The 23,607-nt window shown below is 39.1% G+C and overlaps 1 protein-coding gene across 1 annotated transcript in view; it reads left to right on the forward strand.

The window, feature by feature from the left end:
• The first annotated feature begins 17,386 nt into the window (after positions 1-17,386).
• DENND2B (DENN domain containing 2B) overlaps positions 17,387-23,607 on the forward strand; it is a 166,075-nt gene continuing 159,854 nt past the window's right edge. Inside the window, exon 1 of the mRNA XM_040258426.1 lies at positions 17,387-17,661. The gene's annotated coding sequence lies outside the window, so the exon portion shown is untranslated. The remainder of the gene's footprint in view (positions 17,662-23,607) is intronic.

Raw genomic sequence — 23,607 nt, forward strand, 5'->3', positions numbered from 1 at the left:
GGCGCTCAGCTTTCTTTACAGTCCAACTCTCACATCCATACATGACCACTGGAAAAACCATAGCCTTGACTAGACAGACCTTTGTTGGCAAAGTAATGTCTCTGCTTTTCAATATGGATGTGATAGTTGGACTATAAAGAAAGCTGAGTGCCAAAGAATTGATGCTTTTAAACTGTGGTGTTGGAGAAGACTCTTGAGAGTCCCTTGGACTGCAAGGAGATCAAACCAGTCAATCCTAAAGGAAATCAGTCCTGAATATTCATTGGAAGGACTGATGCTGAAACACAAATACTTTGGCTACCTGATGCGAAGAACTGACTCATTGGAAAGACCCTGATGCTGGGAAAGTTCTAAGGCAGGAGGAGAAGGGGTTGACAGAGGATGAGATGGTTGGATGGTATCACCAACTCGATGGATATGAGTTTGAGCAGGCTCTGGAGTTGATGATGGACAGAGAAGCCTGGCATGCTACAGTCCATGGGGTCTCAAAGAGTTAGACACGACTGAGCAACTGAACTGATGGTAAATTTCTGTTTTAACATTTTAAGGGACTGGAGAAGGAAATGGCAACCCACTCCAGTATTCTTGCCTGGAGAATCTCATGGACTGTAGCCTGTCAGGCTCCTCTGTCCATAGTGTCGCAAGAGTTGGACATGAGTTAGCGACTAAACCACCACCACCACCAGCAATTGTTTTCCAGAGTGGCTGTACCATTTTAAATTTCTACGAGTCATGTTTTAAGGTTCCAGTTTTTCTACATCTTCCTCAGTCTCATTATTGTCTTTTTGATTAGAGTCATTCTAATGTATGTGAAGTAGTATCTCACTGTGATTTTTACTTTGCGTTTCCTTAATGGCTAATGATGTTGAACATGTTCGTGTGGTTATTAGCCATTTCCATTTCTTCTTTCATGAAATGTCTATTCAAAGTTCTCCATTAAATTTGTTTTAAAAATCAAGTTATAAGGGTTCTTATTCTTAACAAGAATTCTTTATCAATTGTATGGTTTATAAGTATTTTCTCCCAGTCTAAGTCATGGCTTTCATTTTCATAACAGTGTCTTTTGAAGCACAAACAATTTAAATTTTGATGAAGCCCAGCTTATTAATTTTTTTCTTTTATAGATTGTACTTTTGGTGTCATATCTAAGTATATTTTTGCCTAACACAAGGTCATGAAAATTTTTTCCCTATGTTTTCCTCTAAAAGTTTTATATTTTAGTTTTTACTTTTAGGTTTATGCCATTTTGCATTCATTTGTGTGTGTTACAAAGTTACAGTCTTGTCTGATTATCTTAGTACCATTTGTTGAAAAGATTATCCTTTTCTTATTAAGTTGCTTTGACACTTTTGTCAAATATCAATTGACTGTAAATAAAAGAATCAGCTTATGGATTTTTAATTGTCTTTTGTCAATTTTTAATTGTTTTTAAGTGTCTTGATTGTTATAGCTTTCTAATAAGTTTGAAAATTGGGGACTATAAATCCATCAAATATGTTCTTAATTTTCAAAATAATTTTGGTGTTCTAGGTCATTTGTATTTCTATAAAATTTATGTTCAGTTTATCACCTTATGGAAAATGATTATTAGCATTTTGATAGAGATTGTACTGAATCTAGAGATCAATTTGAGAAGAATTGTAATCTTAATAACATTGAGTTTTTGAATTTATGAAAATGAAACATCTTTCTATTTAGTTGTATTTTTTTAGTTTTTCTCAGGAGTGTTGTATAATTATTAGTGTATTCTTACAGTTTTAACAAATGTATTATATATTCAATTTTTTATGTCATTGGTAATAGAATTATTTTCCTGGTTTTATTTGTAGATTATGTGCTAGTATATAGAAATATAGTTGATTTTTGCATATTGATATTGTGTCCTGTGAGTGTGCTGAACTCATTTGCTGGTATTGGTAGGCTTTTTGTGGATTCTTGTGTTCATTGTACCTGGGATTCATTGAATATGTAGATTGTTTTTCCTCAAATTTGGAAAGTTTGGGGCCTTTGTTTCTACCCTTTTCTCCCTCTCTCCTCCTTCTGGGGCTCCCCTTACAATATGGTAGTCTGTGTTTATTTTCCTTCATCCTTTTCCCTTTCTTTTTCTTAAAATGGAATAGTCTATATTGATCTAATCTGTAAGGTCACTAATTCTTTTTTTGTGCAATCTCAAATCCTCTGTTGAGTCCCTTAGTGAATTTTCTGTACAGTTACTGTCCTTTTCAACTCTGGTATTTGTTTGTTTGTTTTGTTTTATAATCACTATCTTTTACTGATATTTACTATTGAATTGTTGTACTTAAATTTAAAAACTTGTTTGTTTGTTTTTTTTTTTTCAGTTCTCTGAGCATATTTATAACAGCTGCCTTGAAGTCTTTGTTTGCTAAGTCTAATATTTAGGTCCCCTCAGAGCTAGTTTCTATTAAGTGTGTTCTCTTTCTGTATTTGGGCTTCCTTTTCCATTGTATTTGTATGTCTCATAATTTTTTGTTGAAAACTGAACATTTCAGATCAGGGGCCAACAAATTTTTTTCCTGTAAAGGACCATACCGTACTACTGCAGTCTGTCAGCTATAATGTAAAATTTCCGTGGTCATTTACCACTTATTTTCCAAGATCACGTGTTTCCGACAGTACTCTGGACATCAAATCAAGCCAACATCAGAGCTTATCCTGTCCTGATAGAACCACCATGTTGGAGCTGAGGGTAGGGAATTGGGACCAGCCTCGGATGCCCCATATTCCTACTTTCCTTACAGAGTTTTGGTAGTTGTTGTTGTAATTAATGCTTTTCAATTTGTTGTGTACCTCTGGTTAATTTCTACCCCCATATCTTGAGATAATTGTGCTGATAATTTTTTTTGGCTTTTTGGATAGATGGTTTGTCAATCTTCTCACTCATTCTGAGAGTGTTCCCAGTGTGGAGTTTTCATGTCCTAAAAACTGACACAGTGTATATCTTCACAGACCCAGCTGCTTTTAAAATAATTATTGATCTTCCTGTTCCCTTCCAATTTTGTAAACCTCCTAACTTTTGAAAATATAACTCTTAACTCTCTCTTTTTTTAAAATTGAAGTATAGTTGATTTACAATGATGTGTTAGTTTCAGGTATACAGCAAAGTGGTTCAGTCATATATATAAATATATATCTATTTCTTTTCCCTTATAGGTTATTTTAAAAATACAGTATAGTTCCCTGTGCTATACAGTAGGCCCTTGGTTATCTACTTTATATGTAGTAGTGTGTTTATGTTAATCCTAAACCCTTTACTCTCAAGATTTACTTTTACATACTCTTGAAGATGAAATTTATATATATATTTTTAATCAATATCTCTTTATTCAGTAGTCATTTATGAAGACTGTGTTTTGTATTGATGTTTGGATTTATTTCCATTCCCGGAATTTCTAAGAAGTGGAGTAGGAAACCAAATTTCTAGGGTTAGAAGTATACCAGTCCTGGAGAAAACTTGACTTATATTTCCTGGTCTGTACTAAATTTACCTAATTATAATTATAGGTATACCCTATTTTAAGAAGTAGAAATAAATTAAAATTTTAAAGAAATAATGTGATATATCATTTAAAATATACTATTTACACTCAAATATTTATATCTTTCAGTTTTGTAACTCTTTTTTTCCAGTCATATACCATCTCCTTATTTTTTGTGGAGAGAACAAAAAATAGTCTACACATAAAGTTTTGCTTTTCTTTTTTTCCCTGTGAGATCCAGTAGTAATTAAAGCAAAGATGTTTTGCTTGGGAAGGAAGGAGCAGACTGGGTAGATATTGGAAGTAATGGCTGGTGGCTGTGGAATATGAAGAAGGACCCATTGTTGCAGTGGTTCAAACTGCTATATGAAGTGCCATGGATAGAGGATGAGGCAGGCAGGTACAGAAATATGCCACATTTCATACTGCTTTGTTCCTTGGGCCAGGGAAATTTTGCTTTGCATTGTAAGATTGGGCATAAGATGAGTGAGGCAGAGGATGCTTTCAGTATGAGTAAAGGGGACGAGAAGATGGGTGATGAGATTATAGCAAAATAGAACAGGTAGGCTGGTGGAGAGAGGAGGTACAAAAAAGTTGACTAGGCTGTACACAAGGTAGGAGTTTTCTCCAGCTGATATTAGGTGTTCTGAGTCAACCTAGATCCTCATCATCCTTTTTTTAGTTTAAGAAAGTGAGGTGAGGTCACAGGATTATTTTAGTAGATGTGAAAGTAGGATTTTTGGATCAATTATCTGATACATAGTGGGGACACAAGGAAATGTACTAGAAAATATTTCAGACAAATAGGTTTTAGGTCTGACTAACTTAATCTTTGATTTTATTTTTGTACTGACATCTCATGAGACTTTAGTTAGATGCTAAATGGTAGCTTAGCATCAATGCTAGCACATATAAAATGAAATGTTAAAACAAAAATTAAGATAATGGATGTAAAATATTATGAAAAATTGCTATATAAATGCAAGAAAATAATATTGTATAATGCTAAAATATTAAGAGCCTCTGCTAAATGAAAATTTCGTATAAGACAAAACTTCACCAAAATCATGATGAAAATTAATGGAAAAAAAATTAATGGAAAGATAAGATTTAATTTACCACAAAATTTCAGCAACCATGTGTTGCGCATATGCTTGTTGAGCAATGAAGTTCACGTGTGTTAAAAGTGAAAGACAGGGATGTCCCTCATTGTCCAGTAGTTAAGTCTCTGAGCTCCCAGTGCAGGGGTCCAGGGTTCAAACCCTGGTCTGAAAACTAGATCCTGTATGCCACAACTAAAGATCCTGCACCCTGCAATGAGTGCTACAACTAAGACCCGGCACAGCTAAATAAGTAAATAAAAATAAATATTTTTTAAAAAGTGAATGACAAATCACTTGTTGGAGATCCTAAAGATGTCATCATTTAAAAATCCTCTACGCCCTTTTCTGCTTATTGTATTCGTGATGCTAGACTCAGTTCATTTGCTTTGTAAAAAGTCAAAGGAGAAGATTTTTCCAAAAAAAGATGATAGTCTGTTTATCTAGGCCCTCCAAAAGCATTTCCTGCCAGGCAGTTGACATGTAGCCTTGGCACAATTTCAGGAAACTATTCGCTTCTGTTTACCCTTTCCAGATACAGCATCTCCCAGGAATTGAGATGAGGAACTCCTTTAACTCTTTAACATTTTAGAAGCATACTTTTTAATGACACTTTAGAATCTACCCTTTATAAAACTAGCACAATGAGAATTCTTGTGCCTTTAAAAGAAAAATGTATCTGTTTTAGTAATTCCCTAGTAGAAAAGTCAAAGTCTTAAACTGAATTAGCTCAATAAAATGTACTTAGAATGTTCCTTTCCTATAAGATTCTTAAGATAAATCTGTCAGAAAACTCAATGAAATTATGTCTGAATTCGTAAAGCTTATTAAATTATGGAACAATTGTTAACATTTTCAAAATCTTTCTTCACTAAGAAAAACCCACCATTGAGTTTCTTCTGAAGAGTATGCTCTACTTAATTCATTTATAATATTGTTTTTTACATAACAGTTCAGAAATATTTTGTAAAGCTGGGTGTACTATATTTAAAATAAATCACCCAACATTTTTTTTTCCTTTTAGGGAGCCAATTTGTTTCAGAATGTTTTAAATGCTCATTATACAGTTAGGAATGCAGGAGCGTATTATATATAGCTTTATTGTAACCCCAGAATGCATGTTATTTTAATTAAGTATAAATATATCTTTGAGGGAATGTGGTGGTAAATGTATTAATTTAAAGATGAGAAACTTGAGCTACAGGAAGGTATAATAACTCGATGTACATACTACAGTTAAATGTGAGCAAATTTAGGTCTACTCTGTATACTGTTGTTAAACAAACTAACCATTACTTACTTCCTTTGTCCTGGCAGAATGAGTTAGAAAGGATTCTAAAATTCTAGCCCCAAACTATAGGCAACAATGAATAAGGAAGTAGCACAAAAGGTGTAGTGAGACTGAAATAAATGGCACGAGCACAGGTGACAAGAAAATAGTTTGTGATTAGGCCTGGGCCAGGGGTCCATAGCAAGATACGCGTTTGCGACTGGAGCATATCCATGATCCAAGATCAGAACAAGGCCATGGGTCAGAATCAGATGGCCTTGAATGGTGAGCTGCAGGGCAAGCAACAGATCAGAGTATAAAAGATTGACATACAAACACAGTGGCATGGGGGCATGAGCACATGTCCAGGATCTGGAGCCTCAAACTTGAGGTCTGCCATTAGAATCTGACCCCTTGATACTCCGCACAACATAGGTTTCTCACTTCCCACTAGCCCTTTCTCTCTGTCGTTTACAAGGTTCAGAGTTAGCTGGAAGTCATGACCCTGCTTTCGCACACTGATTCTAAAGGCTTAGGGGCTGAGATGAATGGCTTCCTGCTTTAAGGAAATCAGAAGTCAACGCTGCTCGCTGAGGTCCACAGAGTTCTGCCTTAGAGGCTGAAGCTGTAAGGGCACGAAGATTGAGCAAACCTAGAGTCACCACTGGTACCACAAACAGTTATCTTGGTCTTGTGAATTAGTGACCTTGGTCCCTTCCATGACTTATCTCTGTCTTGAAACGATGTTGATTCCTGGACTGTGTGGCCCTATCTGATCACCAAATGACTGACAACCCAGTTCTGAGAACTTATACCTCCTTAATTTTTAGGACTTCCAGCTATATACTCCATAGGAAATGAAGAGGAAACCCAAAATCAGGATTAAAGAGGCAAAATGACTGAAACATCCTTTCTATTAGTCAAGAAACTAGCACTGCTATCCTCTTGTGGACTGAACTCATCCCCATCCTTACTGCATTGCCTGTCATGGACTAAGTATTTAATAAATAGTAGTTGAATATTGAATTATGGGGTCTGCAAGTGATGGTAGTAACTGAATGGGAGAAGGGTGAGGGTATAACTCCTGACATAGGCACAGAGCCTGAATGCAGCTTTCAGATGTGAGAAAGATGGAAATGTATTCTATATAGGAATGTCCTAGAAACAGCCTAAATCACAAAGAAACTACTGACCTATTCAAGGCTATAGAAGCACTCAGGGAAGTGCTGGAAAATAAGTGTCTTCATTCCTAGATTTATGCTGTGCACACTAAACAAATGGGTTGTAAAGATTTAAAACACTGCTTAGGAGAGCAAAAAAAGTTTTTTTTTTAAATTAATATAAAGTTTGAGTAAGTGAAATTGTGAAGATGATGGAATCTAATTGATAACTTCCTTACTCTTTAACCTGTAAATAATCTCCTTTTCAAAGTGTTCATTATACATAGTAGTGATTATGCAGAAAAAAGAAACCTGTGATGAAAATGTGGTATAAAATTGTGTTCTTTGTTCAGCAAGTTAAAACAAGCTGGTCTGTAAGCAATTATTATCTTCATCAAAATTCCTAGCACTAATGTTTTGGCTTCTTTGGCCCAGCACGTATGCCTTCTCAAACAATTGGATGGATTTAAAACACTTATGAGATCTTTGTGCCTATATCTTAATGTAACATCAGTTCAACAGGAAAAAGAAAAAAAATGTAAGATTTGGCTTTATGGCATAGTTTTAAAAAGAAAAATCAAGCCAAAACTAAAGTAAACAAAAAGCCCTCAAATCTTAAGTCCCTGAATACCGAATGAACATTCTTTATTCAACTCCTAGTAGCAGTATACAAATGTTAATGTGAGTAACCTTTTAATAACTTAGTATTTTAACAGAAATTCCCTGAACATTTATCATTCCATTTGTCAAGAAAAGTTATTTTATTATACTGTTTATTTGAATTCACTAAACATGTAAATATGGTCATCTCAGAGCTAAACACTTCATCCTTGACTCTTAATCTGCAGTCTCTAGTCTAGAATTTCCCGTATAATATTTTTCAATTATAAGTGCTTAGACCCTACCTCTAGGGATTCTGGGTTCAGAATATCTAGAGATATCCTGGACCAAAAAATCGCATTTTGAAATGCTCCTCAGATGATTTTTTCCCCCTAGAGGACAAATATTTTATTCTTTACAGAAGTATAAAGAAATTAGGAAATGACTACAGTTCTCCTCAGGTGATTTCTGATGTGTGCCAGAATTTGGGACTGCTTTTGTTTCTGGATTATTCAGCACATTGCATCCAGAATTATTTTCCTCAGATGCTTCCCTCATAGCTCATTGGTAAAGAATCCGCCTGTGATGCAGGAGACCCCGGTTTAATTCCTGGGTCAGGAAGATCCACTGGAGAAGGGATAGGCTACACACTCCAGTATTCTTGGGCTTCCCTAGTGGCTCAGCTGGTAAACAATCCTCCTGCAATGTAGGAGACCTGGGTTCGATCTCTGGGTTGGGAAGATCCACTGGAGAAGGGAATGGCTACCCACTCCAGTATTCTGGCCTGGAGAATCTCATGGGCTGTACAGTCGGACATGACTGAGTGATTTTCACTATCCTCAGGTGATTTCTGATGCGTGCAAGAGACCGGGGCTGCTTTTGTTTCTGGATTACTCAGCACATTGCATCCAGAATTATTTTCCTCAAATGCACATCATGTCACTCTTCTCCTTGAAAATATTGTCTCTCTACACCCTTTAGAAGAAGCTTCAGATTTCTTAATATTGTTCTCATGGCCTTCCTGGATCTGACCTGATGTTAGTCAGAGTAGGATTAGCTTATGCTTCAGTGCTTATGCTTAGTCGCTCAGTTGTGTCTGGCTCTTTGCGACCCCATGGACTAGCCCACCAGGCTCCTCTGTCCATGGGGATTCTCCAGGCCAGAATACTGGAGTGGGTTGCCATGCCCAAAACGTCCAGAGAATCTTCCCAACCCAGGGATTGAACCCAGGTCTCCTGCATTGCAGGCCCTAAAATTTCAGTGACTTAAGATAGCAATGGCACCCCACTCCAGTACTCTTGCCTGGAAACTCCCATGGATGGAGGAGCCTGGTAGGCTGCAGTCCATGGGGTCGCTAAGAGTGGGACATGACTGAGTGACTTCACTTTTCACTTTCATGCATTGGAGAAGGAAATGGCAACCCACTCCAGCATTCTTGCCTGGAGAATCCCAGGAATGGAGACGCCTGGTAGGTTGCTGTCTATGGGGTCACACAGAGTCAGACACAACTGAAGCAACTCAGCAGCAGCAGCAAGATAGCAAAACCCTATTTCTTACTCAGACGACATGTCCAGCATGGGTCAGTAGGGCTGGAATTCTCCAGGCAAGTTGTCCCTGAGTAAATTTAATTTTAAAAAAATTAATTAATTTTTTTATTTTAATTGAGGGCTAATTACTTACACTATTGTAGTGGTTTTTGCCATACATTGACATGAATCAGCCATGGGTTGTGTTCAACTTTTTGAGGAAGTGCCAAACTGTTTTCCACCAAATCTATGTTTTTAGCCTGTGTTACTCTAGACAGAGGATGAGATGGCTGGATGGCATCACCGACGCGATGGACATGAGTTTGAGTGAACTCTGGGAGTTGGTGATGGACAGGGAGGCCTGGTGTGCTGTGATTCATGGGGTCACAGAGTCAGACACGACTGAGTGACTGAACTGAACTGAACTGACTCAGTCAAATGAGGACCCGTCATTGTTCCTAAAGCGACTATTTCACATCCATAGCTCACGCAATTTCTTTGGTTTTTAATTATTTCCCCTTCTTTTCTCTTTATTGAAATAGAAATCCTAACAAACATTTAAGTTCCAGCCCTGTCTTCCTCAATTGTCAGTAAGAATCTCAACTACTTCTGCAAATTCCTATATTTCCTCTTGTCTCTTTTATATCACTTATTTTATTCTAACTAGTAGTTTATATATATCTTCCTCACTAGATTATAAACTTGCTTGTACAGTTTGTTTCTCTTTTATTCCCCATGATAAAAATCAGTTTATTATAGATATTTAATAAATGCTTGTTGAGTGAATAAATGAATAAATAGCTATATTTATATAATCATTTTCTCTCATTTACTATAGTTTTTTTTTTTTTGCAAAGGGTGCTTGTTGGGCAAAATTCAGTGAGCTTAGTGAAAAGGACAAATCATTCTTTAATCTAGAGATATTTACTTAGATCTGAGGCTGATACCATTGGAAGAAAGACTGATAACTAGTGTTTCAAATCACTAAGTTCTTAGACTTTGGTGATAGTTTAGTCACTAAGTCGTATCCGACTCTTGTGACCCCTGGACTGTAGCCCACCAGGCTTCTCTGTCCATGGGATTTTCCAGGCAAGAATACTGGAGTGGGTTGCCATTTCCTTCTCCAGGGGATCTTCCTGACCCAGGGATCGAACCCCATCTCCTGCACTGCAGGTGGATTCTTTACCGATTGAGCTACCAGGAAAGCCCCCTTAGACTTTAATATCTCCCAATCAAAAATTATCTTCAAGAACCCAAGGAAAGGAAAAAGGACCATTCAGCAAAGCAGACGAGTGTGGAGACCTTCTGGCTTAGGGAGCCTTTCTGAGCCTGCTCTTGTCTTTCATCCATCTAATGAGCACATGGCATCTCATCTTATTCTCTCTTAGTTCCAGCCCACCCAGCATCATCAGTCAAGCTATCCTAATACTTTCTTTAAATAAATACTAAATAGCCTGGTATTTGGAATAAAACCCCAAACAACATTATAGAACAAGTAAAGAAATGAACCGAGGTCTGAGTACACCTATTTGTAAGCTGATTATGGAAAAAGAGCCTTGCTTTTATGTACTATATCTTTCATGTACTATGGAAGGTGAGAGTGAAAAGCATTATTCAGGCCAGGGAAATAGATTCTAGTATGAAAAAGGGGTAACTGAAGTGATAAGTGAAGTAGGTCAGTTCCATTATCCCTTAAATACTTTAACAAACTAGTAACTTGTAATTTTATGTTAAAATCCTAGTTAAAACAAGAAAGTCATAATCACTGAAATCCAAATAAGCTTTATTATCTTGACAAAATTAATTTATATCTTAAAGGATAGGTTCTTAAGATCTTTATTAATAACTCAAAATGTAATGTATGTTAATTATGAATACTAATTAATTTTCCCCCTTAAATTCTATGTAGATTTAAATAAAACCTTTATTTTATCCCAGTTGAAAACTTTCAGGTTGTTAGAGAAAAATATCTATTGTCTTTGTGTATGTATGCCAGAAATTTTCTACAGATTTTCATTGTCATTCAACAGAAGGAACTATTTATTGGAGGGATTGTTTGAGAAAAACATAAAAATCAGGAGGTTATTTACAAACAGATGTGTTTTTTTTTTCTTATTTTTTCTTATTATTTATTTCTTATTATTTTTTTTTACTTTACAATATTGTATTGGTTTTGCCATACTTCAACATGAATCTGCCACGGGATGTACATGTGTTCCCAATCCTGAACCCCCCTCCCATCTCCCTCCCCATACCATCCCTCTGGGTCATCCCACCCTCTCCCTCTCCCACAGAGTCCAAAAGACTGTTCTATACATCTGTGTCTCTTTTGCTGTCTCACATACAGGGTTATCGTTACCATCTTTCTAAATTCCATATACATGCATTAGTATACTGTATTGGTGTTTTTCTTTCTGGCTTACTTCACTCTGTATAATAGGCTCCAGTTTCATCCACCTCATTAGAACTGATTCAAATGTATTCTTTTTAATGGCTGAGTAATACTCCATTGTGTATATGTACCACAGCTTTCTTATCCTTTCATTTGCTGATGGACATCTAGGTTGCTTCCATGTCCTGGCTATTATAAACAGTACTGCGATGAACACTGGGGTATACGTGTCTCTTTCAATTCTGGTTTCCTCAGTGTGTATGCCCAGCAGTGGGATTGCTGGGTCATAAGGCAGTTCTATTTCCAGTTTTTTAAGGAATCTCCACACTGTTCTCCATAGTGGCTGTACTAGTTTGCATTCCCACCAACAGTGTAAGAGGGTTCCCTTTTCTCCATACCCTCTCCAGCATTTATTGCTTGTAGACTTTTGGATCGCAGCCATTCTGACTGGTGTGAAGTGGTACCTCATTGTGGTTTTGATTTGCATTTCTCTAATAATGAGTGATGTTGAGCATCTTTTCATGTGTTTGTTAGCCATCTGTCTGTCGTCTTTGGAGAAGTGTCTATTTAGTTCTTTGGCCCATTTTTGATTGGGTGGTTTATTTTTCTGGAATTGAGCTGCAGGAGTTGCTTGTATATTTTGGAGATTAGTTGTTTGTCAGTTGCTTCATTTGCTATTATTTTCTCCCATTCCGAAGGCTGTCTTTTCACCTTGTTTATAGTTTCCTTTGTTGTGCAGAAGCTTTAAATTTTAATTAGGTCCCATTTGTTTATTTTTGCTTTTATTTCCAGTATTCTGGGAGGTGGATCATAGAGGATCCTGCTGTGATTTATGTCGGAGAGTGTTTTGCCTGTATTCTCCTCTAGGAGTTTTATAGTTTCTGGTCTTACATTTAGATCTTTAATCCATTTTGAGTTTATTTTTGTGTATGGTGTTAGAAAGTGATCTAGTTTCATTCTTTTACAAGTGGCTGACCAGTTTCCCCAGCACCACTTGTTAAAGAGATTGTCTTTAATCTATTGTATATTCTTGCCTCCTTTGTCGAAGATAAGGTGTCTATAGGTGTGGATTTATATTTTTAAACCACATCTGTATGTTAACCAGCATTGCTTGCTGAAGCTGTTTTGTACTCTGGAACTGTGCATAGTAATAGTCAAAAACAGCCTGAAAGTTGAATTCTGCTAATATTACCAACAGATCAGGATAGAGTTTAAACCCTTAGCCTTGTTGTAGAATGGTGATTTTTACCTTTTTTGAGATTATGAACCTCTTTGAAAATCTTAATACAGGATATCAAAATACTTTTGATACCTCTCCTATCAAAAATGTATTATGCACACGTCAATAATTTTGCATTCCTTTTGAACATTTCTGAAAAAATATATAAGAAATTACAGTGATTGCCTGAAGAGAGAGTAACTGGGAGACAAGAGTGGGAAGGAAGACTTTTTTATATATTACTTTATACTGCTTTGAAGTTTTAAACTCTGGTATCTATCTTACCTATATTTGTTTTTGATTCTGAGTGTTAGGAGATGTAGGAATTAGTGATCCTGGGACACGCTATTATGCTTTACTGATTGCCAAGACTAGTCATGAGGATCTCACAATCATAGAAGAAGCTTGTCCAAAATAGAGATTCTGGCTCCAGTCCCAGATCTACTGAATTAGAATCTCCAAAGTTAAGAGACACTAGGCTAAACTAGTTATCTTCATCACTTCTTCTAAGGGCGATTTTTCCTTAGGAAAAGCCCCTCTGTCACCACACATTCATACAGACTTTTAGAAAGGAATAAAGCAAGATATTGTATGAACTGAAATAGAATATAATTCTTTCCTTCACAGTAAACAACTTACTTGGGCACAACTACCTTCATTGCCTACCTTTGAAAGAAAAAGATACTGCTGACTCAGTTACTTAGTATGTTTGCCTTTTGAGGGCTTGGAAAAGAGGAAAGTAAAAAGCCAAAGGGAGTTTACAAGCTCATCCCTTTGCACTTCCGATAGCTATTTCTGAGGTGTGCTGGGGCCCTGGAGATTACAAATCAGAGGTTGTTTTATGTCCAAATTGACCCAAAGTTCTAAAGCTTATGGAAAAACTTCCAGGGTGGATATGAGGTGCTTTATTTTTTAAAAAACTTTTTATTTTACATTGGAGTACAGCTAATTAACATCGTAGTTGTAGACAGCAAAGGAACTAGCCATACATAGACATGTATCCGTTCTCCCCCAAACTGAATATGGGTTGCTTTAGAAATGAGGCTCTACTTAAATTTAGGGAGAATGGAAAGCAGGATGGGATTAAGTAGTATGTGTTGAGGTTATGGATTAGTGATTACTATTTTCTTTAAAAGCGTTTTAGGATGATTCAATTTTTACCTTTTAAGTTTAGCTGTTTCAACAAAACGTACTATTTTTATTAAAAATAAAAAAAAAATTGGAAAAGGAAGTGATATGTGGAAAAGCATGACCTAGAAAACTTAAAGGTCATCTGGGCCAACCATCTTTCTGAGTTGCCTGCCTTATAGAAACCTGGTTATTTGGATCATGTGGTATGAATAAGCCCCCCCTTGCCCTTTTAATGACCACATAGAATATTATAGGCAGAATACCTAGGAGGAAATAACTGCTTCCTGAGCAGTAGACTTGTCTGTATACCTGAAAGACTTCCTTGAAAATCTTATCCATTTTGTTCCTCAAAAGAAAAAAAAAAAAAAAAACCACGCCAAGGCAAAATCCATGAACCAGAAAACCCAAATTATTCACCAGGCTCAAGTGGAGGATTTAAAATAGCAAAAGGAAGTAAAGCCCATCTCTGTGATGTCAAGCTCTATTTTGGTAGATAGCAAAATAGTTGAATTATAAGTCCCTCAAAGTTAAAATATTAACCAGACCCTTAGCTATAAGATGTGTTGCCAGGCATCTGTATGGAATATAACTATGTAATCAGACTGTACTGTACTTCTCCACACAAAGAGAACCAAAGCTACTGCTTCTAAAGATTAGCAAACTTTCAGTAGACTGACAGAAGACAGTGCAGAGGAAATGGCTGGGGGTGGAGGAGATGTATGAGAGAGGATGAAAGGAACAGCACTCATACTATCCAAATTAGAGCCAGGATGTTTATGCTCAGATCTTGTCTTGGCTCTGTGTCGAGGGGACTGAATAATGGGGACATGGGAAAGTGTATCTCTGAGATCCCTAAATTAGGCACAAAATATACCAAATTCCTCTTATAAATGCCTCTTATTTGCAGCAGTCTCTGCACATTTTTGAATATTGTGATTAGAATCCAAAGCCAGCTAATGCTAATTATCCCTACCTTTTTGTTGTTGCTGGTATCCCTTCTGAAGCTGTTCTTTCATTCTGTTGTTTAGAAGTCACATGCCTCCACAAGACTGTAAACTTATGAGGAGTGTTTTTATTATCTTTCATTTGTTCAAACAGCATATATTTATTGTGCAGCTCTTTCATGCTGGGCACTGTGCCGGGCACATAAGGGTATAGTTTTTCACAAGATAGACAGTCCCTGTCCTCATAGAGCTTTCACCTCCCTTAGCTTCTTATATACATGGTTGGCTTTGCTTGTCAAGTGATGTGGACATTAGGTTAACAGAAATCACTAAATTAACACCATTTAAGATAGCATTTGGCACCCCACTCCAGTACTCTTGCCTGGAAAATCCCATGGATGGAGGAGCCCAGTAGGCTGCAGTCCATGGGGTTGCAAAGAGTCGGACATGACTGAGCGACTTCCCTTTCACTTTTCACTTTCATGCATTGGGGAAGGAAATGGCAACCCACTCCAGTGTTCTTGCCTGGAGAGTCCCAGGGACAGGGGAGCCTGGTGGGCTGCCGTCTATGGGGGTCACACAGAGTCGGACACGACTGAAGTGACTTAGCAGCAAGATAGCATTAAAACATTTCAGGTTCCAGTGTCTTTAATAAATATCTGTCTATTATTAGGACAGACTGAGTAATATTGACATCAGTGGAGTTTAGACTCAAGACTATAATTAGAAAAGTTTAAAAATGTTACTTTTCTTTCTGAAAGAGAATATCTAATTACGGTTTTTCTTTAGTAATTAAAAAAGTCTGATGCATAATTTGCAAAGTACTGGCAAAGGAAAAGAACAACTATTTGTATCTCATTATTGCTCTCTTTAGAACATGTAAGAGGCAGCAGCAGCAACTGCCACAGGTGAAAACAATTACTGTCCTGGGCCTGAATAAAGAAAATCTTGTTGCTTTCCATTGAGTTGGCTTTCTTTACAGGTGTCATACACAAGAAGAATAAGACTTTAATAGGAGTTTTAATAGTTTGGGAATTAGGAAATTTAAGAACCTCTGTATAGAGCTTGGGAGCTAGGGGGGGAATTTGCCTAGAGCATTGTTAAATTTTGTGACTTGTGTTCTCTGAGGATTCTTCTGCCCGACTTCTCTTGTTTGTGGAGGGCAGAACCACCCTAATTTGAAACTGGAGAAGCTTGGAGAAGGCTCTGTCCGCCCAGATAGCCTCAGTCTCCTGAAGAGTTCACGCATGGCAGTGAACTAGAGTGGAAACTCACTGTAAGATTTTGAGTTTGGAGTTTTGATTTGCCTGATTTCCTGTTGTATCCTGTGTTTTCCAGTAGAAAAATGAAAATCTTGGGTTTTCCTAATGTAGAACCAATTCACTTTACCAAACACTGACATATTTTTCACACATGGACAACTGAGTCACACTGGATATAAGGCTTTCTGCTGGAAAGACCAAACATACTCTGGCATCAATTTTATTGAGATAAAGCATAAATACTATTAGCTCATGTTAATATGTTTTTTTAAGCAAAGGAACAACAGACTATCAGTTTGGTGCTTCTATTTTTTCTATTCCATCAAGAACAAGTTATTTCCAATTTGCATCTTAAACTCCCCATTATTTTTAATGCTTGCTCTACACCTGAGTAAAGACTCTTTTTGGGATTTGTGACAATTCTCTTGGCTTGGACTTTGAAGCATGTCTTGGCCTTAGAGACTGTTAATGGTCATTCATACACGTTTGTTCCTTCAAAATGTAACTAGGCTTGTGAGAGCCAATTTTGTGCATTCCAACATTAGGTTCTATTTATTGTGATTTATGGGATGAGAAATTGGGTTACATGGCTTCCTAACATCCCACTAAGTAGTATGGCTTTTGATTTTAAGTGATTTACATTATTCTTTTCCAATTGGAACTGTCATACTGCATTAACAATTTCTTTCAGAATTCCACTAATAAATCACAGATTTTCACTGCTAGTATTCCATTGCTTATTCCTAATGACACCCCTTTCTAGTTGGTTTTGCAAGCTCATGGAGTATTTAAAAACAAATTCTCAGAATGCCCTTAGAACATTCGGTTCAGACCAGATGCCTTGGAACTATAGCGCTTTCAGAGTTCTTCCGCCACTCCCGCAATACCAAATGTAGCTTCCTTTAGTGTCTTTTAGGGTTTTCCAGGGCTCCCCTGGCCTCGGGCTGGGAGAGCGGAAAGAGCTCATCGGTTTGAAGGCAGGCAGGCTGTACAGGCAGCTTTTCCCAGACTCTCCCAGCTCCGGTTTTTCATGCATACCAGCAGAGCCGCTTTTTTCCTCCAGTGATTGAAACCATCTGGACTGCAGGGGCGTCACGTGTGTATGAGAAAATGACATAAAGTTTCAGACCCTCTTGTATTTTGCTCCAGACCCAGACAGTTCTTGGTCTGATGGTCCGAGGTGAGGGCCGGTCCAGTTTAAGGACCAACTCCTCATCCTGTTCTCCACCCCCATCTTCCCATCCCTAGCGCCCTCCCTCCCCAGCTTTGCGCACTCTCAGCGCGGTTTTCTTGTTCCCTCCAGAGCCTCCGAGCATACCCCTCCGCCGGGCTCCAGCAGCCCACCCTCCCTGTCTCGGGTGGAGGCACACCTCCTCCACGCCCCCTCCACTCAAATCTGTGCTCCCTCCCTTCTCTCTCGCTTCAGCCCGGCCGCAGCCCCGGGCGCGGATGCCCGCCGGACGACCGCCCTCTCTCCCCGAGCGGCTCCTCCTCCGGGCTGCGCGGCTGCAGGCAAGCCCCCATCCTTGCGAGCACCCAGCCCGGCTGGGGGGCTCAGAGGTAAGTGCGTCCCGGCCGCCGCCCGGGCTTTCCCTGCCCGTCTTCCCTCCAGGAGGTTGCTTGCTGGCCTCAGTGCCCTTGCTCCAGGCCGGGTGGCGGGCAGGAGGGGCGCCGGTTCCGGCTCTGCCGCGCCCTGCTCTGCGGCTGCAGTCTGAGCCCTTTCCCCGCTATTCACCACTCTGCCCCGGAGGTGTTCCAGTTCGGTGAGTATTAGCGATCCCGGGCCTCTGAAGGCGCAGAGGAGCAGAGTTGGTGGGGGCTGCCCTCCGGGCGGTCCTGGCAAACCTTGCTTCCCGGCTCCGCTGGGGCGCGCAGTTGGGGGTGGGGAACATGGAGCCGAGGGTCTGGGGAAGCGCAGAGCTGGTGTGCGAGGAGGAGCCCGAGGTCTGGGCGGTCCCCTTGATGCGCCCTAGCTGCTCGGCCGCTCTTACCTGCAGCTGTGGTAGTTTGTGTGCAGGCTTCTTCCAGAACACACACACACACACACACACACGCACGCACACACACGGAACTCAAACAAAGGAAAATTAATTTTGCTCTCTATCACTTTATGATTACCTTTACTTTTTCTTTTGCTGTTCTTCTGAAGTGCACTAAGTATTGAAACTGCATTTTTAAGTGACCCAAGACCAAAGGAACACACTTTAGCCAACGTTTATGCTCCGTGATTAAAGAATTTCGTAGTTTGTAGAATTCAAGAGACTGAACGTTTTCAAGTTTTATAAAGAGAGATTATTGCATTTTCCTGTGGTCTTTGTAAGAATGTGGTTTACCTGTGTGAAACAGCTTCACTAAGTAAGAGAATTTCGCTTAATGTTGCCTCAGTCCACCTCTTGCTTTATCCTGATGAGGCTGTTTCTTCTGTTTGGACGGCAGGGTCTTGGGAATGGTGAAGGGGTCATTATTCCTTCTAAGGGGCTGTTTTGAGCTAGTGCTTATGTTCAAGTTCCTCAGTTGGCCATCTTAGGATAGGGCCACCAAGTTAAAACCCCAGTAACTGTATTACTGTTGTTTTTTTTTTTCCTCCCAGGTAATATTTTCAGAAGGTGAATCCCTTTGTTGATGAGGTTTTTCAGAAATAGGAGTTTCTAAGGGATCAGAAATAGTCTAATTTCAGAAAGCTAATCAAAGATAGAGACCAGATTGCTCAGTCTGTCTCTCATGGTGAGTTAGGGACAGCACAAAGCAAGAGCTAAAAAGAACCTATTGAATGCATAGAGTGAATTAAAGCTTCTTGGACTCTGCCGGCTTGTCTGAGGGTTCCCTTGTGACTACATAGATTAAGGCTTCATTTTCATTTACCCAATAAATATTACCCTTGGAAAAACTCCCCAAGATATGTGGGAGATTTTCTCAAGCATATATGGAAAGTGGTATTATCCCCTAATTGGGCCAGAAGGGCTCCCATCATTGGTAGACAACCCCAAGGCAACTGTTTCTTTGAAGTATTTTTTCTTGACCACTTAAATTGTTATTGGCTTGATGACTGATTAAAAACTTTGCTTTTGGGTTTGTCGACTTGTCGGGAAAAGAGGAGCAACACAGAGAGACGAATGAAAAGTTTAAATCCATTGGCCTAAAATATAAGAAGCTCAGAGGAGAAAATGATCATGAGCCAGGGTAACTTTATAGAAAAGACTTCAGTTAGGCATTGAAGCAAAGCATGGTTCTGAAATCAGTGGAAAGTTGCTGGGGAGAATTTTCAAGAGAGAAGAGAGTAGACCTTTTGGATTGGAGCTAGGGAGAGAAGTGGTGCTTACTGAGCATCATCTCCTCTGTGCCATATGACATGTTCTGTCTTCCACCCTCTAGGGCTATGGCGTAGGTACTGCTCTTCCTGTTTTAAAGAGAAGTGACCACACAAATAAGTAACCTGTTCAGGATCGCACAAGTGCTAAGCAGTGGAGCTGGAATTCCTGCTCCCTGTGGTCTGACTCTAAAGGTTGTCCTTCCCCAGGGACAGTGGCAGGTTCAGCTAAAGCAGACCAGTCAGCTTGAATTCTGGCTTAGGAGCTGGGACTTCATCCTATTACTCTGTCTGGCTTTTAAAGATTTTTGAGAAAGGAAATGATGGGTAAAGCAGTGTTTTTAGAAGATTATTATGACATCTGTGTATAGGAATGTAATGTGCTTATCTTAGGTAACCTGCAAGATGTAGGTCTTAATTGGCAGCCTAAAGAGAGTGACTGTGGTCAGGATATCTCAGTGTGTAAATTTCCACCTCGTTCCCCCTACCCTTTGATGGCTTCGTTCACCGGGTGAGAACCGATTGCACAGACTACCGGGCTGCCACGGATCAGAGAAACGCTGGATCCGAGCAGGTGAGCGTTGGCATGGAATGTGTATGTGGAGCTCCACGACTGCTGGTTTGTCCTTTATGTTTCCACGTGGTTCGCAGTGCTCTGGTGGAAAGGTTTTCCTTTCCTGGCTACCCTGGGGTATAGATCAATGTTGTAATTTGTTTGAGAGCCTAAGTGGCAAAGTTGAACCCCCAAACTAGGGCCTCTGCCCTAAAATGTTGTTTAAGTTGAGATGCCCTTTCCTTCCAACATTCCCTTGCTTCTTAAAAATGCCAAAATTTAAAACTTGGCACCAGCAAGGTGAAAGTGAATTGAAATTACCTTTCTTATTAATAAGACCAGTTAAGAAAAAAATGTAGATTTATTTCACTTTTTTGTTATGGAGGAGCAATAGCTTGCATTTGGGTAGTTACTGTGTAGGAATTTAGAAGGGATTGGAAAGCCAGGATTTTGAGATGTGCAAAGCTCTTTCTACTCTGCCACATTTCCTACCAGTTAATTGTCTTGTTCACTTGTCCAGCTCGGGAGCTTGCAGGGCCATCCACTACCCAAGTTTATAGCCAGGCCCTTCTCTGCAGATAATGGGCACAGGAAGGGCAGCAGTGGGTGGAGCCATTTTGCTAGAATTGTCTCCCACTTTGAATGCAATCTCGATTTCTTACTCTTCCTTGTCAATCTCTAGGCCTTTCCTCTGAATGTGTCAGCACTCTGAAGACTTGGTTCTTAGGCCAAGGGAGATCAGGTAACAGGCGATGAGACAGAAAAGGGCAGCTGACAGAAAAATCGCTTGTCAACTGGAGAAGTTTTGTTTTATTAATAAACTCTTGTTAGAGTCAACCATGTTCTTTTGTAAAATAAAAAGATGCAAAATGGGCTTCCCTGGTGGCTCAGGGGTGAAGAATCTACCTGCAAATGTAGGAGACATGGGTTCGATCCTTGATCTGGGAAGATCCCACGTGCCACAGAGCAACTAAGCCTGTGCATCACAACTGCTGAGCCTGTGCTCTAGAGCCCGGGAGTCACAGCTGCTGAAGGCCATACTCACTAGAGCCTGTGCTCCACAAGAGAGGCCACCACAATGAGAGGCCCGTGTACTGCAAGTAGAGAGTAGTCCCTGCTCACTGCAACTAGAGAAAAGCCCTCGCAGCAATGAAGACCCAGTACAGCAAAAACTTTAAAAAAAAGTTGCAAAACTAAAATTTCATCTCAGTTCTCCAAATTACCTTGAAGAGCCTCTAACTGGAGAGCTTGCCCTATTGAATGAGGCTTTGGTTTGTGAAATTCTCACCAGCGGCTCTAAATGTGTCAGGATGTGACTCAGTTTGGGTTTGGACCTCCGAGGAATTTGCTCTCTTGAAGTAGGGAGTTTAGAGTCCAAAGATGTGGGGTAAGGTTCCAGCTTTGCCATTTGCTCAGAAGTGTCTGGCATTCGATGTTTCTTAGCTCAGTTTATCTAGTTCTTCTAGATCAGAGTAATCTCCCAGGATGAACCCATAGTTCATGCCCTGAACTATGGGTCCTTGGCTCCTTCTCCCATTTCGTATCTTGTTATCAGTTGAAAGCCATTTTGTTTTATCTGTGGCCTGTGGTTATAGACGACAAAGGAAAACTAGGATTTTTCTCCAGAGAATGGCAGATCTTTTGGTATGGATTTCTGTGAGAATGCTCTTGAGGTTAGTTTTGAGAGTTGGGGGTCTCAAAAAGAGACTTTGGCAGTGCTCTTGTTTAAATGTCAGAGATGTTTTGGTTGCATTTTTGGCTCATTGCTTACACAGTTGTTAGTGTTTTTATATTTGGTAAGCATCTATCATTTTTATAATTTATTAAAGGAATGATTTACATTTTCCAAGATAGCTAAAAGCTTAGAAAAAGAGGACTAGAATATCCTTTTGATACTCAGATGTAATCTCTTAGAATAGTAGAACCACTTGACTATTTTAACCCACTCCAACTCCACCTCCAATTATCCTTAAATCTCCACCTCCAGATATTCTTAAATCTTTCTCAAGAGATTTGCCCTTTCTCAAGAGACTTTACAATCTCTCCAGGAAATGTTTCCTGAGCTTTCCAGACTGATGATCATAGATTATCTCTTTGTAGTTAGCCTGAGCTTTTTTTTTTTTTTTCTCTTAGTGTTTCTTGCTTTTACTCTTTTCTCATGCCTCTTATTGCACAATTGTTCACAGAGTGGGCGTATTGTCTTTCTTGGACCCTAATGTCAGCTACCAGAAATGTAGATTGCCCCTTCTGTACCCATCTTTTCATTCCCTTTCTCTGGCTAAACAAGCTGAGTTGCTTTCTAGACCTGTGCTTATACGTGTTGTTTTATGCAGTAAGTCAGTATCAGATATGTTGGCAATTAGAGCTTTCAGATTGAAGGATGCTTTTTGGAAATAAAATGTGCTTTTTTCCTCCCTTATCAGCCTGAGTGGTTGTGGAACATATGTAAACACTGGAGAGGATCTTTAAAAAAAAAAAAAAATCACCAAAAGAATTTTACCCAAGTCTTTTAAGGACTTAAAAAGAATCCAGCCTTTGTAAGATTGTAGTAAAAGTAACAGACTAACCCAATTAAGGCCTTTCTAGAAGTGTGGGAATCATTTGTTCAAACCAGAATCTAGGACCCTTGAGTAAATATGATAGAAATAATCTGCTTAACCCTTTATAACAGCATAAGAAAGAAAACCTCTTTGAATGGGCCTCTTGTGATAAAGCACCATAGTGATGAGAGCATGCTGAGAGTCCTGGTGGTCAGTGTTCTGAAAACTGCTGTGAGTGGGCCAGTGTCATTGTTGGTGACTTCCTTTGATATGAATTTGGGATCTTGGGTGTTAATTTGAATATAGTTTGAAGTTTGAATATAGAATACTTGTGAATTTTTTATCCCCCTCTCCCTATTCTTTCCTTTCTTGAAGGCTAGATTGGAGTATTTCCTTTTAATGGAAATTAAAAGGAGTATTAAATGGAGTATTTCCTTCCTTTTAATGAAGGAGTCAATGTCTTAGGATATTTTGTCAGACACTAGTCTTCAGGAAGCATTATTCATCCGCTCTGGTGTTCAACATTACTGAATATCTGCCTTGGACATAGCACATTGGCTAGTGCTTTCATGCATCTCTTTGTTCTCTTATTGCTTTTCTTCAGTAAACATGCTTGATACAAGGAGTCTGATGAATTGAGGAGTGGGTAGAGTAAAGAAGTTACATGGGAAGTAATTTTTGGATAACCCTGGTTGGAGTATTGCTATGGGGATCTGATCTAGATGCTGAGATTACTCCTGATAAAGAGTTTCAACATGTGAGCATATATTTTCTAGTAAGTGAACAGGGTTCAGTCAGTTATTTTTGCTGCTAGTCATGTTAGGTTACGTTTACAGTTGCCGGGAGCACCACTTAAATGTGGTAGCTCCTGTATTAGAAGGTACCCAATGGCTTAGTAGCAAGGATTGCCTGGAGAAGTTTTTCCTAAAACTCTGGTCTTGGCACTTGAGCCAAGGATGGATGCTAGGTGCTTAGACCCAAGGGGCTTCTACACAACCAGAATGATCCTAACACTGGGATCCAAAGGGAATAGAAGCTCCCCTGAAACTTTGTACCTCTATAGGAGGGGGATCAAAGCTTTTTGCTTCTCAGTAGATGTTAGAATC

Source organism: Oryx dammah, unplaced genomic scaffold, assembly GCF_014754425.2.
Source record: "Oryx dammah isolate SB20612 unplaced genomic scaffold, SCBI_Odam_1.1 HiC_scaffold_17, whole genome shotgun sequence".
NCBI lineage: Eukaryota > Metazoa > Chordata > Mammalia > Artiodactyla > Bovidae > Oryx > Oryx dammah.